General features: G+C 42.3%; 1 pseudogene; it reads left to right on the top strand.

The window, feature by feature from the left end:
* LOC101641880 overlaps positions 1 to 11,236 on the top strand; it is a 24,037-nt pseudogene extending 12,801 nt beyond the window's left edge.
* The last annotated feature ends 4,354 nt before the right edge of the window (positions 11,237 to 15,590 follow it).

Here is a 15,590-nt window from a genome sequence, read left to right as displayed (position 1 = left end):
AACCTCTCTCTATGCCAGTTTCTCAAACTGAATTTCCTTCCTTCCTTCATAACCTCTTAAATGAGTTAATTTGATATCCGGAGTCCTTGTTTGCAAGAGTCTCAGATCTTCTTTCATTCCTTTACAACTTTCTCTTACAAGGAATTTTCAGTGACCACTCTTCACCAGAAGAAATTAATTTATATCTCCTTTGCCTATTTATTCTTATTTAGTTTCCTCTGTCATGGGCCAGGCCTCTTCTAAACCTACTGTCTTAGACAGTCTTATCCAACTTTTCTAAAGTATTTCTGGAGTGCCGACATGGGCCACAAGGTAAGTTATCTTAAACCAAACTTCTGTCTCTAGAAGCAAAAGACTCAGATTGATGGAGCCCAAGCTCCCTTTTCAAAGCCCCCAGAGTCACTGCATCTGTAGGGGGATACCTGGTAACTTTCATTGTTAATACCGGAGTGGAAGTTTCCATGTTAACCAAAACTTTAAGCATGCCCTCCCACTAAATCTATTACTAAACCTTAGAAGCAGTGTATTCATGTAGGCCTGATTTAACTGATGTCCCCTTTATAGCCGGTCACAACCCCTTACCCCCCACCAGTCTGCTTTCCTACTCTTATGCAATTCCTACGTCAATCTTTTGCTACCTGCATCTTCTTAAGCCTCCTTTTCCATGATGGCATCAGAAGAATTTTGCCTGTGTAGCTACTATGGCCCTGCACTCCTGTTCCCAAATCCTCCTTCCACTTTCCTTTCCTTGTTTTTTTTTTAATTAAATACTTTTACTGGGGGCTTTTACATCTCTTATCACAATCCATGCAATCATCCATTGTGTCAAGCACATGTGTACATATTTTGCCATCATCAATTTCAAAGCATTTTCTTTCTACTTGAGCCCTTTGTATCAGCTCCTCATTTTTCCCCTCCTCCCCCCATTCGCCTTCCTTCATGAACCCTTGATAAGTTATAGATTGTTATTTTCATGTCTTAAATCATCCTCTGTCACCCTTCAACCACTTTTCTCTTGTTTGCCCCCTGGGAGTAGGTTATATATTGATCCTTGTGATCGATTCCCCCTTGCTCTCCCCACCTTCCCCTTATCTTCCTGGTATCTCTATTCTCATTGTTGGCCCTGAGGGGTTTATCTATTCTGGATTCCCTGTGTTTGGGGCTCTTATCTGTAGCAGTGTGCATGTTCTGGTCTAATCCAATTTGTTAGGTAGTACAGTATTGAGGTCATGAGAGTGGGGGGAAGGTAGCATTAAGGAACCAGAGGAAAGTTATGTGTCTCATTGGTGCTATACTGCTCCCTGACTGACTCATCTCAAATTATTAGGGCCATCAATGAGGGAATTGGGACAAACCTGAGAACTTTGTTGCAGGGAATACATAGGCTATTAGAAATAGGGAAGGACACAAATACGATGAGTCAAAGATTGACAAGTGGGATATACTGAAGATAAACACCGGTATACATAGAAAGAATTCACCAAGAGAGTAATAAGAGAGCCCACAGACTGGGAAAACATCTTTTACAATGAAACATCAGGCAAAGGCCTTATTACTAAAATCTAAAATACTTTGCAAGCTTACAATAAGAAAAAAACTAACTGCTCACTAATGAGGTGGGCAAAGAACCTGAACAGAAGTTTCACAGGGGCAGAAATCCAAATGGCTAATACACATATGAAAAAAGTTCACGATCATTTGCCATAAGAGAAATGCAAATTAAAACAACTATGAGATACCACCAAACACCCTCAAAGATATCCCAATTCAAAAAACCAGAAAGTAACAAGTGTTGGAGGGGCTGTGGTGAGGTAGGAACTCTCATCCACTGCTGATGGACGTGTAGGTATGTACAGCCATTATGAAAATCAGTTTGGCGATATCTAAAATACATGGAAATCGAGCTACCATACAACCTAGCAATCTACCTCCTGGGCATATACCCAGAAGAGACAAGAAACAAACCACGGCCAGACATCTGTGCTCCTAATGTTCATTGCGGCACAGTTCACAATTGCAAGAAGTTGGAAACAGCCCAAATTTCCATGAATGGATCAAAAAACTGTGGTACATATATACAAGGGAGTACTATGTATCCCTAAAAAGCAGCAATGAACTCATGAAGCACATCCCTGCATAGGAAGAACTAAAGAAAATCATGCTAAGCGAAGTAAACCAAGCACAAAAGGACAAATACAACATGAGTCCACTGAGGTAAGCTTAAAAATGGGGCACAGGGGAAAAGCTACTGTATACATACACCCCTGGGTTGAGGTCCAGCAACTATGGCCGGGGCCAAACCCAATCCAGGGATACATACGGCAGCCAACTAAATAGGGGGGGGAAGAAAGAGAAGAAGAAAAAAAGACATGGGTAGGGCGTGAGCAGGGCACTAACCCACCCAAGGGAAGGGTATTGTTTATATCTCCAGGAGAGGGAGAGAGAGACCAGGCTTCAACCTGATGCGCCAAGACATGAATACAACGTACCGGCATGTACCAGGGAACCGATAGAGAGGTCTGTGGGGCCGGCCCCAATCCCGTCTATGTGGACAACCACACCAGAAGAATGCACTTCAGAGGACAGAACTGAAACTACAGTTCTGGGAGAGGGGCATCTCTGATTAGAGCACACAAGAGGATTATGTAATTAAATAAATAAATAAGAGCACACAAGAGGAATAAAGAGGAGAAATGGAGAGGGAGGGGAACACATCCTGGCCCACCAAGCCCCAAGGACCATATTTCTGCTCAGAGCAGACAATGCACAGAGAGGACCAGCTATCAAAAGATACAGCGTCTGGGGTCTTAAAGCTTGAAGATAAACAAGCGGCCCTCTAGCTGAGAAGCAACAAAGCCCACATGGAAGAAGCACACCAGCCTGTGTGATCATGAGGTGTCGATGGGATCAGGTATCAGGCATCTAAGAACCAGAGCAAAATCACACCCAATATGAAGGGGGGGTTGGGGTTCATGGAGTGGAGCCCCAAAGCCCATCTGTAGACACTTTTCTTTTCTTTTCTGGCACATTTTCACATCCCATTTTTGTTACCTTCCTTTCAACATCTATAACTGCTGTTGGACAATGCTGTTTAATCACTATCTGTTAGCCTCTCTGTAGGAATGCACCCACTCCTCCCCACATTTTCTCTTCTCCTCAATCTCCTGATTTTTCCACCATTTTTATGGACAGCTGAACATGTGGCCCTCTACTGCCTCCTTGCAAAGATGGAGTCCCTTATTCCACCCACTTGTCCAACCACATGTTCCTGGGAGCTGGACTTATTGGTTATCCAGCCACTTCCAGACCCTCTGGGCATACTTCCTCCAATTTATAGATTACAGAGGCAAGGGAATGCCTTGTTTTCTTGACATCAACTCTGTGTTGCTTGCTTTTCCTTTGTTTTCTTGTTTGTTTTTCCTTTTGCTAAGCGTTGGCCAAAAGACATTTGGAAAGTCAGGTCCCTGAATAATTGCTAACCCTGTCATTCCAGAGACCACTCAAGAGGCTTCGTAAGCATAGCCTGTGCCTCTTGCCGCCCCACACAGTGGATTGGCTTGTACGTTGGGCTATTTATGTCCTTGGTTCACTTCCATTGGGTTAATGAATACATGGCCAAGGATCTCAATTTCCCTAGAGGTGACTGTATTCAGACTGAGCCAGTAAACAGTTCCTGAAGATTCCACCTACTAGCCAGTGGTACCCTAATGCCTGGCTTACTGTCTAGAAAATGTTTGAGGCTTGACCAACGACCTAAGGCCAGGTCCCGACACCACCAAGGATGGAGACATCTGTCTGAGGCCCTCAGGTTCTATGGTTCCGGAACGTCTGGTTAAAACCCTAGGATGCCAGACTCTCTACCCGTTCATTCCTTGTTTTCTAGAAGGGCAACCAGGAGTCCATTCCTCAGGGAATGTCTTCATACTGCATCCTGTCTAACTGATCTAGATTTGACCCATAGACTCTAAAGAAGTGGAAACTCATATTTTTCTGCAACTCTGTCTGGCCCCAGTACATTCTAGGTGATGGGGAATCCTGGCCAAAGCATGGCACACCCTCCCTCCAGACTCTAATACTGTTAGGGTTTTTCTGCAGAGGGGTGGGAAAGTGGGCTGATGTCCCTTATGTCCAGGCAGTTCTCCTTTTGAGAGATAGTAACGACCTTGTTCCAAATTTACCATAATGCCTATGTAGGGTTCAATAGTCTGAGCTGAAAGCCCCTCAGCCCCTAGCCCATCTACTGCTTCCCAAGTTCCAAAGACCCCTGCACAGGGTACAAAGTGCTATGTGTGTTGGTGTTTTGGGCCACTGGGCAAAGGAATGCCCTAATAGAAATAGGCCTCCACAAGGGTGGCACTCTGTCCTATGGGGAAGACCCAAGAGGAGAGTAGTAGTCTGCTAGCAAGTCTACAACTGCTAACTGAAGACTGAAGCACCCCCGTCAGACTGCCCAGCAGCAAAATATTCTTGTTACTGATTTTGGAGCCCTGGTTCTCCATAGATGGGGCAGGTAGGCCAGTGAATTTTTTTCCCAGCTGGGGCTTTCTACTTTGTCCTAATCTCCTTCTTCAGACTCCAAGCAGTATCTTGACATGTGGGAATAACTTATTGTTCTCACTGCTTGGAGACCACAGTCCTCAGGGCAAGTAGAGAGACTTATCCAACGATTAAAACTAAACCTCAGGAAATTGACACAGGAGACTCAGATGAACTGGAAAGATACACCGCCCATAGCTCTGTTATGTCTCAGAATTGCCCCGCCTCACCATACATGTTTAAGCTCCTATGAAGTTAGGATGGTGTCTCATCAGCATCCTGAGACAGATAAGTGCTCTGTAGAAAAGCTTACCTCAAATCCGCAAGTCTTTTAGGTTCATAAATGCTATCATACAATTATCATGTGTTTAAAGCAAGCTTGCAAGTTCTGCCTGTCAATCCAATGTTAAGAATACCTCCTAAGATTTCCTTTGGAATCTTTCAGTGTGAGACTAACCCTTACTTGAATGGGCATTGCCATCCCATAGCTCTTGCTCTAGCCTTACCTACAGTGTTCACCTGCTTTATCTCTTCCAGAAGCCATCAGATTAAGAATAAAACTGAGCCAATATTTCCATCCCAAGGATCACCAATATTTAGATAACCTCAACCCCTTTCACCATGGTCCCCTACGTGGATAACAACCACTCCCAAGTGAGAAGGATATGGGCCCCCAAACCCCTTTTCATGACCGTATGCCAGCCGGAAGTTGCCAAAATGACTAATTGTGCCCAGTATCAATGATTTGGGTCCATATTCCTTCCGTGGGGAATAACAGGCAGGAATATTAGAGATAAGGGAGCTGTCTCTACCAAATGTCTATGCTAAATGAAAATTAGGCAATACCACCTGCCTGATAAAAATAGAGGCAGATAAACTCTATTTTCTGATCCCAGAACTTTCCATGAGCAACATGTCAGTTGAAACCAACCAGTCCTATTTTGCCACCAACAGTACTTGGTTTGTGTACAGCAGTGGGCTCGCGCAGTGCATTGAAGGGAAAGATTTTAATGAAGGATATGCCATAGTTCAACACCTACCTCAAATATATGTTTATCGAAGCAAAGAGGGGTTAAATTTAATGGATCCCTATATAGTGCGTGCAAAGCAAACAGATCCTTCAGTTGTGCCCCTGCTGTTAGGATTGAGCATTTCAAGCACCACACCTCTTGATACAGTGGCCATGGTTAAGGGAGAACAGCATTTAACAACCCTCTCTTGTTCCATAGATTCAGATTATCAATATCTTGCAATTCTCCATCAAACTACTCAGCACCCAAATTGATTCTCACACTGAAGTAGTCCTTCAGAACCATAGAGGATTAGATATTTTGTTCATGTCCCAAGGAGAGCTGTGTGCTGACCTAGGAGAAAGTTGTTGCTTTTATGTGAACAAGTCTGGAATAGTTACTAATACTTTACAAAAAGTAAAAGATAATATGGCCAAGCAACAAAAAGACAGAGACAATAAGCAAAGCTGGTACTAGTCCTTGTTTAATTAGAAACCACAGCTGACTTCACTAGTAGCCAGGAGAGCAGGGCCCGTCCTTGTAATCCTGCTACTGCCATGTTTGTACCAGGCCTGTTCCACTGCATAGCCAAGTTTGTGCAAAACAGACTTGATTCTGCAAAGTTGCTTATTGTTTCAGCAGCCTTATGAACCCCTAGAACAAGACATTTAGCTTTAATTTTCATTCAATGATTTTAGGATTCACTAAAGAAGTGGTGACATAGTATAGCCATCCCATGCTAACTTATAGACAGACATTTAGTTTTAGCCCGTGCGTAGCCACTTTTGTAACCTCCCTGCAGACTCTGCCCTGAAACTCAGACCTTCTGCTTGCCCAGATACCTCAGAAAGAGAAATCCATTCGTTTTTTTCTGGCAAATATCTCAACCTAAAGTCAACCACAAGAAACCACACATTGTTTCAGATCTAAAACATCCTGTTTTGCAAGAAGTTCCTGGTCAAATCTTTGCTTAAATCGTAGTAACATCACCCGTGCAGCCCCCTTTTGTTGTAAATTGTTGTAAGCACCACCTGCGCAAACCCCCTTGTTTGTCTGTGGGTATAAAAAACCCTGACCACTCCAGATTCGAGTGCTGACACTGCATCTACTGGCTTTAAAGCTTTGTGTCTTCTGATTCCTATACTGAGGCTCTTCATTTCTTGAAGCACAACAAAATTAGTTATGGAATCAAAGGCAGCTGCTAACCAGTCATAATAACATAATTCTTGCCACATTCACGTTAAAGCTATTATAATACACTGAATTAAACTCATATGGATTTGTTTTTCAAGAGCAAACTAAAAAACATCTTTGTGCGAGTTCAATTACTAGACACTGACTAGAGGATCATAATACAGAAGGAAGAATTAGTTATCAGTAAAAGGAGGGTGGTAGACACAAAGGCACAACTACCAGTCATTGAAAAAGGATCTAAACAGCATGTGGGCAAAAGTATATGGTGTGTGGTGGGAGGTGGCAAACCCACATGAAAACATATATTCTTGGGGTTGCACATATGACCTCTAGAGCTGAAACAGTAATTATGGTGACTCTGAGCTATTCAGTGGGGATCTGGAGGGAGGGAGTGATTGCAATAATGATGGTCTCCAATACTTGGGTGCTATTGGGGAGATAAAGCCCTCTTCATTCAGAAGGGACTTTAGTCCTTGACACAGGTTAAAATTAGAGATATTTGTTTATTCCTCCCAGGCTACTGATCATACTCATGTGGTCAGTGTCTTCATGCCCCATCCACCCACTATCGCTAGTAAAGAAGAATTAAGAGGTAAGCACAGAGAATTTTCTGGAGGAAATTCTGACCTTTAAAGGGCACGAAATAACTGGTAGTATTGATGTTCAAGAAGGTTATGGCTGTGCTTATAGATCGTAGAGGTTGGCCCCATGGGAATCAGAGATCTTCCACATTGGAAGGGAAGGGGTGACACAGTGAGTAAAATGTTAAATTTCCTCCCTGTGGGACTGGCTTACTAAGGTCACCAACATATTACTCTTCCTTAAAGGGGGTCCAAAGATAAGAATTACCCATGCAGTTGTTGACATAACTAAAAGCAACAAAAAGCATAATTAAATCCTTTAGATGGCAAAAATTAAAGGTAATCAAACCGAAAAGCAAAATGTAAAAAGCAGCCCCTCAAAATGGGGTGTTTAACTCTACTTTCATCAGTCATAAGAGTTTAGAAAATACACAAAAGGAAAGAAAATAGTTTCTTTCTTCCCTTAGTTAGTTAGATGAATCTTTAAAAAAATAAGTCTGAAGTCCTTTATAGGTTCACAGGAGTAATGAGGTTGTGTGATATAGTTAAGGTTTATTGTGCCAACCTGGCCGATAAACACATGTGGGGTTAATTGAAGGGCAGAGAGATAAGTGGCTTGGTAAACCTCGCCTTTCTAGTTCTCAGGTCTCTTGCTCTCTGATGGTTGGACCAGGGTGCAACTGCCTTAGCCAGTTCCCCACTTCAGCTGGCAAGGCTCACTTCTTGTGACACATCCCTGAGGAGAATCCACATGGACCTCCCCTGATGCAGCCCTGGGTGCTGGAGCAGCTGTGTGGAGACCCCTGCCCGCGCTGAGATGCTTGCACACTCACTGATATGGTTTTCCTCTTGCAGTTGGCGTCATTGCATGTGTATTGTGAGACTGAGGAGGACTTTGTGGATTGGTGTTGGACATATGGGCTAATGTTGGACTTATGGGCTTGGACAGCACTGGGTTGGGATGCTTTCTTAATGTACACTTACCCTTTATAGAAAACTCTGTCTTATATACATATGAGTTTCTGTGGATTTGTTTCTCTAGTCTACCCAGACTAACAAACTGGGGTTCTGGCTCCTCTGGAGAGTCAGTTTGTGGGTAGTTGTTTGAAATTTGGATAAAGGATCTCATCCCAATAAGGGAGTGTAGCTTTATGGCATGATTAGGAAAGTGTGAGAAAACAGCATTTTTCTCCAGGGGCAGGTCAAAGGCTGAGAGAAAAGATAAGTCAAGGGCTTACCAGACACTCCCTGGCCCAAGGTGCTATTTTTAGACAGAGGATGGGGAAGAGAGAAGGACTGAAAAAGTGGCATTCTTGGTAAGCAGAAAATCAATCTTGTGGGGCTCTCTGAGGGTGTTGGAACATACAGACACCGAGAACTGTCCTGGGCCCTGGAAACCCTATTGGACCAGTTGGAGTGGTGGAGTTGACCTAGGTTGCCTGTGCTGCCCAGTGCAATCCTTCTCCCAGTGGTCTTCCCCAAACTGGGGCCAGGACTTGGAGAGTTCTTTGGCTTTTTAAGACGGCTTCTTCTGAAGTGGCCCTGCTGACCACAGAAGTAACAGCTTCTGGAAGCTCCCCACTGAGGGTGGCCCCTATGAGCTCCTAGGCTAGTCTGTTGGAGTGCCTTGTCAAAGGCTTTTCTTAGCCCTCTTTGCCTTCTTTTCTCATTCGTCCTGGTCTCGGTAATTAAAACATTGAGTTTTCAATTTTCAAAAGGTTACCTAGATCCAAATTAGGGCCAAGAATCAACTTTTGTACCTTCTGCCATATGTCTGTGGCTGCCTAAAAAATAAACTTATCCTTCAACAATACTTGACTCTCAAAGGAGTCTGGGATTACTGGGGTGAGGTTTTTCATGGCCTCCCTTAATTGTTGCAGAAATACCAGGGTTTCTTCTTTTTTCTAATTAGCAGTGGGAAGTGTAAAATAATTCAGGGGCTTTCTCCTAGATTTTCTCAGGCCTTCTAGGATATAGGTCTGAAAATACTTTCTATTCCAATTCCAGGGTCAGAGTCCCATTCTGGGTCAACTAAGGGGACTTCCTGATTTACTGTGAGTAACTGAGTCATTTCCTCACAGGTCACACAATATCTAGCATTCATCCTGAATGCATTCGTTTCTAAAGGCCTGGGCAGATTCCAACATTGTGCATTTCTCTGACCTGGTCAGGATTTGATCCAGCAAGAGGGTTACATCTCTAAAGGGAAGGTCAAAAGTCTGGGTCAGTCTCTGGAAAGTGTCTATATAATTTTAAGGGTCATCTGAGACCATCCTTAGTTTTTTTAAATTGGGAGTTGATACGTATATCATATTATTCCATAGTTCAAGCACATCAAGCAATATTGTAAAATTGTTACCACAATCAGTTTCCAAACATTCTTTTCCTTTCTGGGCTCCTTGACATCAGCTCCGTTTTACACCCCCATCCCCCTCCACCACCAATGTAGCCCACCCAGAAACCCTTTCTACTTGCTGTTCCTATAGGTTCATCCATCCTGGCTTACATATACGGAAAAACAGAAAAACACAAACTCAAGAGCGTGACTCCTAATGACATAACATCTGATATCAACCCCAATATAAACAAACAAACAAAAAATACAGACAATGTATTTATCTTCTAGCTCTTTAATATTCCCTCCCCTTACTACTAAGGCTTAGGTTTCACCTCATTAATACTGTTAGACCTGCGTATGTTCATATACACAATTAAGATAATTAGATGTAGGAATGCCAGGATGGATGAGCCTTCAGGATCAGCAACGGGAGTAATGATGATATGGGAAGATGGGGGGTGGGGGGATGGGGAGATGGGGGAATTGGGGAGATGATAGCAATGATGACTGTATAACCCCACTGAAGGGGAGAGAATAACAGAATTGTAGGTGAATGGATATATTGGATGGGGTGAGATATGGCTAAAAAAAAACCCAAATAATAAAAATATAATAACATATAACAACAAAAAGGTTTCCTGGGGGGGAGGGTGGGGGAGGGAGGGGATAAAGGGGGGTTGATATAAAAGATTTTAAGAAGAAAGTGAATATTTGGAAATGATTATCATAGCAATTGTGTAAGTATACGCGATCTATTTGAATTATGGAATGTTATGACATCTGTAAGAGTTCGCAATAAAATAATGAACCAAGAAAACCCTCTGGTATATATACACACAATGGAATACTACGCATTCCTAAAAAAGAATGAAATTCTTTCATGAAACTTGGAAACACTTCAAGGCATGGAGGGATCTGAAAGGCAGTGTGCTGAGTGGTTAGTCAGTCACAAAAGGACAAACCCTGTATGAGTCCACTGCTGCAGGAACAAGCAGCAGAATGGGCACAGGCTGGGGTTTATAGAGAGTCTGCTGGCTAGTGGGATCAGACAGCCTGGTAAAGAACCTGACCCACGCCAATAAACCATACACCATCCAGTCTCAGTAAGTATTTCGAAGGTCACTTGGCTGGAGGCTGACGTGGGTCAGCTGGGATCAGATGGTCAAGGGAGGGGAATGGGATGTTGATTACTGAGTGGCTGCTATGCAAAGTTATGATGAGGGCCCCCCGGACAGGTAGACAGCCTTGTCAGCGGGATGAGGAATACTGATCGGAAAAACAAATTAGGAGCGGGCGGGGAAAGGGAGCGAGCATGTCTGGGGGAATACAAATGCATATCTGTGGTAGGAAAAGCGGAGGGCTGACCTCCAGTTGGGGCGGGGATGGTGGTGGTGGTGACTGAAAATGCTTCCCGGGACCCTAAGTGGGAGGTGTCCTTGGTGGTATGCAACGCATGGGACACATTGACCTGAGTTTCTGGGTGCATTCTAGGGCCCAGGCTGGGTGCCGTGGAAGACTGGGACACTGAATCCGGGAACTTCAAGTTCCACGGCATGCTCCAGAGGCTGCATCAATGAGATCTGATGCGGCAACTCCACTGGGTGAACCGGACTCTACCTTAGACACACTTGTAACATTAGGACTTAAGTCAGAAAATACGTGGTGTCTGAGGAAGCAGAAGACAGCTGTACCAAATTGTTGAACTGTCGGTAGGCAGACAAACATGGTCTTACTACATCAATGCCCCATATGCTGTATTTAGAGATGTATTATTCCGGGCAAACTTGTGACTGACATTCTCAGTAATTATTATTGTAAATTTCCCTGACAATTAACCCCCATTGCTGGTGTAAATAGTGTCCAGCCACTAAAGGATTGATTCTGGACCAGTTAATAATTCAGGTACTGTGATCTGGAATTAGCCTACATTGGCTCAATATCCCTCTCTCAACAGGACATTAAAAAATTAGTACCAGGGCTAATCAAAGACAATGTTAACAGAGGATTGTCTTGCCCCCCCCCCTCGGGGGCGGGGCGGCAAAGTCCCCAGGGGACTCTCTACCGCAAATTTACAAGGCTTTGAAAGGGAGCCAAAGGTGGATAACAAACAAAGACAAAAACAAAGATCTGTGGGAGAAAGCTGTTTGTTCCTTAGGCAAACGGGCAGGACGCAAGGTCGTGGAAGGAAGATAACAGCTCATCCCGGGACTCTGATTGAAACACTGTTGGTCTTTTTTTCTGAGATAAAGCGGACAATTTGCCCCTTGTTCCCTGGTAAAGGCTGAAAAGAGCAGCTGCCTGCAAGTTTATCAATTTCTTCAAGTTCCCAGCCTCATCCTCCCCTCCTGTCTATGAATAACCTGGTTGAAGTGTTAATGTTTCTTTGTATCCCTTAGGATTAAACTGCTTTGGGGTAAATCCTTGCACAGCATGCTGGATACATGATGCAAGGATATAATCCCACCTCTACTAAAGCTCTGGGCTCTGGGTATCTATACTGCAGAGATCCCTGCACCCTAACATTTGTTTTTTACATTAAAAAATAAATCATTTTATTGGGGACTCTTACAGCTCTTATAACAACCCATACATCAATTGTATCAGGCCCATTTGTATGTGTGTTGCCATCATCATTTTCAAAACATTTTGTCTGTCCTGTTTTGTATGTAAGTTTTCTCCCTCTCAGACCCTTTGTAATATGATTTCAATATTATCTTATATCGATCCAGGAATGTGTTTGGGGCTCCCACTAAATCCTATCTCCAATTTAAGAACAATTAGTTCTTACATCAAGGCCTGCTCAATACTCGCCCTCAGGAAGGGAACACAACTAAGGACACATGGAAGAAGTACACCATCATCAGTCACAAAGGATTGTAAACCCTATCATCTGAAGTAAAAGGAGGGACTAGTATCAGAGCCTAAGTTGTGAGAATGCAGTTTCCAGAAGGCGATGGGTGACAGTGGGAGCCCAAGATACATTTGTGGGAACTACACAGGAAATAAGTCTCCAATGATCTCCCTCTATGCATAATAGACAGATGGGAGGGAAGTAGTTACTAAACTGCGTGCATTGGAGAGATGAGTATATTAGGTCAAAGGAATAAACCTGACTTGAAAAGGGTACTTTTCAGTTGATTCCCCTTCAGATGCACGTTGGGCCTGATCTGGTTTTCAACATTGTATTTTTTTGTTTGTTCGTTTGGAGGTTGATATCAGATGTGTTGTCATCTGGGGTCACCCTCTTGACTTTGTGTTATGTTTTTCTGGTTTTTTTTCGGTATAGGAAACCCAGGATTAATGAACGTATAGGGACAGCAAGTAGATAAGGGTTTCTGTTGGGGAGGAGGGTACAGTAGTGATTGGGGTGGCGTAAAATGGAGTCAACGTCAAGGAGTCCAGGAAGAAAAAGAATGTTTGGAAACTGATTTTGATAGCAATTGTACAATACTGCTTGATATGATTGAACAATGGAATGACATGATATATGTATTAACTCCCAATTTTTAAAAAATTTATTAAAAAATAGTTCAGTTATCATCCACAAATGAGAAATAACTCTGTGTTAGTCAGTACCCTACATATCCCAAAATTGTTTTTGTTTGAATACATCTGATTGTTGGCCAACACTGTGCTTACTTTTCAAACACTGAGCAAGTGAATATATTCAAATTTCAGATGGGAGATCCAAAATTTTAAACTTTAGTATCTAATCCATTTAATGAAAGTTATGATTCATATATATAACTTGTTTTCAATCTCATAATTGATAGGAAGTATTATTTATAAAAAGACACACCAAACTTACTTCCATCAAGTTAATTCTGACTCAACCGTACTGCAGTACAGAATATAATTACTCAGTAGGGTCTCTGAGACTGTAAATCTTTACAGGAGTACACAGCCTCAACTTTCTTCCTTAGAGAGACTGGTGAGTTTGAACTGTCAACCTTGTGGTTAGCAGCATAATATGCAACTCATTGTGCCACTAGGGATGAATTATTTATATTATGTGTTAAATTACTTTCTTACCCTCTGCACCTTAAACAGTACTACTTATCACTGGTAAACATAACTGATATTGAGGAACACCTTTTGTAGCTGTAGCAGACTAGTATTTCAATACCTAACACCTCTAGCTTAACAGACAGAATGAGATTTTCCACTACAGTTATGTTTTTTCCCTGTCTGCATTGAAAAACTGTCTCTAGACCTAGAGGGAAAGGCTATAATCTTAAATATAGAAGTGAGGAAGGTATTGTATTTTTTTCATGTATCTGGAAATAGAAGGTCAGTGCAGCCATAAATTATAGTTGGGAGTATATTGTTATATTTTGTTACCTACTGTTTTTAGATCATGAACTGAAAGTAAAGTAATTGTACTGGCCTAGAAAGAGGGAGTAGGGGAAAGTGGGAAAGAAAGAGAAGTTTTATCAAAATGACAGTGCTTGACTTGCCTTCCTTTATAGCTATGCCTCTCTTAATAACTCTAATAGCCAAACAAGTGCTTTCTACATACAGTTGCTATGAGTTGGAATTCCCTTGTTGGCAGTAGGTAGGTTTATGTGCCAGGCACAATGCTAATGTTTTTAGGTTGTGTGATTACCTCACAGATGAAAAAATACGAAAAAATCAGTCACTTACCTAAGATAATAGTGCTGGTAAGTGGTCGAGGAAGCCTGGAATTCAGATTTTACTTTAATGTCACTTCTCTTTAATATTGTATTTGCTTTCTGTAGCTTTCATCAGGAGCTCTGGGGGCACAGTAGGTTATTGTTGGGCTTCAAACCACAGGGCCAGCAGTGCTAAATGGCCAGCCATTCTGCAGGAGAAAGATGTGACTTGATCTTCCCTTACAGATTTTTTATTTTATTTTATTTTTACACATTTATTTATTTGAATATGTACACACCTCTGTTTATACCTCTATCCATAGCTTTGCTTCCTAGATCTTTCCTCTGTTTCCTTTTTTTATTTTTTATTTTTGTTCCTGGTATTTTATTTTATTTTACCCTTACAGATTTATAGTCTCGAAAACCCTCTGGAGTAGTTCTACTCTGTTCTAGAGGGTCACTATGAGTCAGAATCCACTCTATGGAAATGAGTGAATAGCTTCCATAACAAGTTATCAGAAACTTGGTGGCTTAAAACAACGGAAATTTATGCTTGCACAGCATTGGACAATGTTTTGGCAAGGTTATACTCCCCTAAAGGTTCTGGGGCCAAATCTATTTCTTGCTTTTTCAAGCTCTAGAGGCTGTCAACATTTCTTAGCTTTTAACTGCATCACATCTATCTCTGCCGGTCTTCACATCACCTTCTTTGTATGTGTTTCTATTTCCTCCTTTGTCTGATGGATAAAGGAATTGCAAACAATTCAGGTGTGGCTTATAGTACAGGTAGGCAAAAGGAATCCCTGTCTCTCAACGCTATGATACACAGGCATCAAAGGGAATCTCAGAGCTTCAATGTTCCAGGACTTAAGAGGATTTCTTCCCCTTCTCAAGTCTCTATTTTTTCATAGCACAAATGAAGAACTAGCCTCATACAGTTCTGTGCTCCCTGTAAGATCCCACTCGTTTATTCCCATCCACAATGTTCAGTTTCACCACTATTATCTGCCTTGAGATAATCAAAATAATGTCATCACGCCCTTTATCTCCATTTAGTTCAGTTATCTAAAACAGTCAGAGCCCTCAAATTTTAATCCAGTGGTGGAATTCTTCTGTTTCGAACTGGTTCAGCAGAACCGATATCTAATTTTTTGTTGAGTTTGGCTAACCAGTTGTTAAAATAACTAGGGTTCTCTCTAAGGTTGCAGGGCAGTCGCCCAAGGTGGAAATCACAGATTAACATTCCTTACTCTTTTTTAACGTTCATCTGTGCAACAGCATATTCTAAGCACCCGTAATGATGTTCGTTCTGTCCACA

The sequence above is a fragment of the Echinops telfairi genome, unplaced genomic scaffold (genome assembly GCF_000313985.2).
Source record: "Echinops telfairi isolate 266 unplaced genomic scaffold, ASM31398v2 ScPeMD7_7419;HRSCAF=8457, whole genome shotgun sequence".
Lineage (NCBI taxonomy): Eukaryota > Metazoa > Chordata > Mammalia > Afrosoricida > Tenrecidae > Echinops > Echinops telfairi.
The sequence above is the reverse complement of the archived record's forward strand: the minus strand, read 5'-3'. Positions and strand labels throughout refer to the sequence as shown.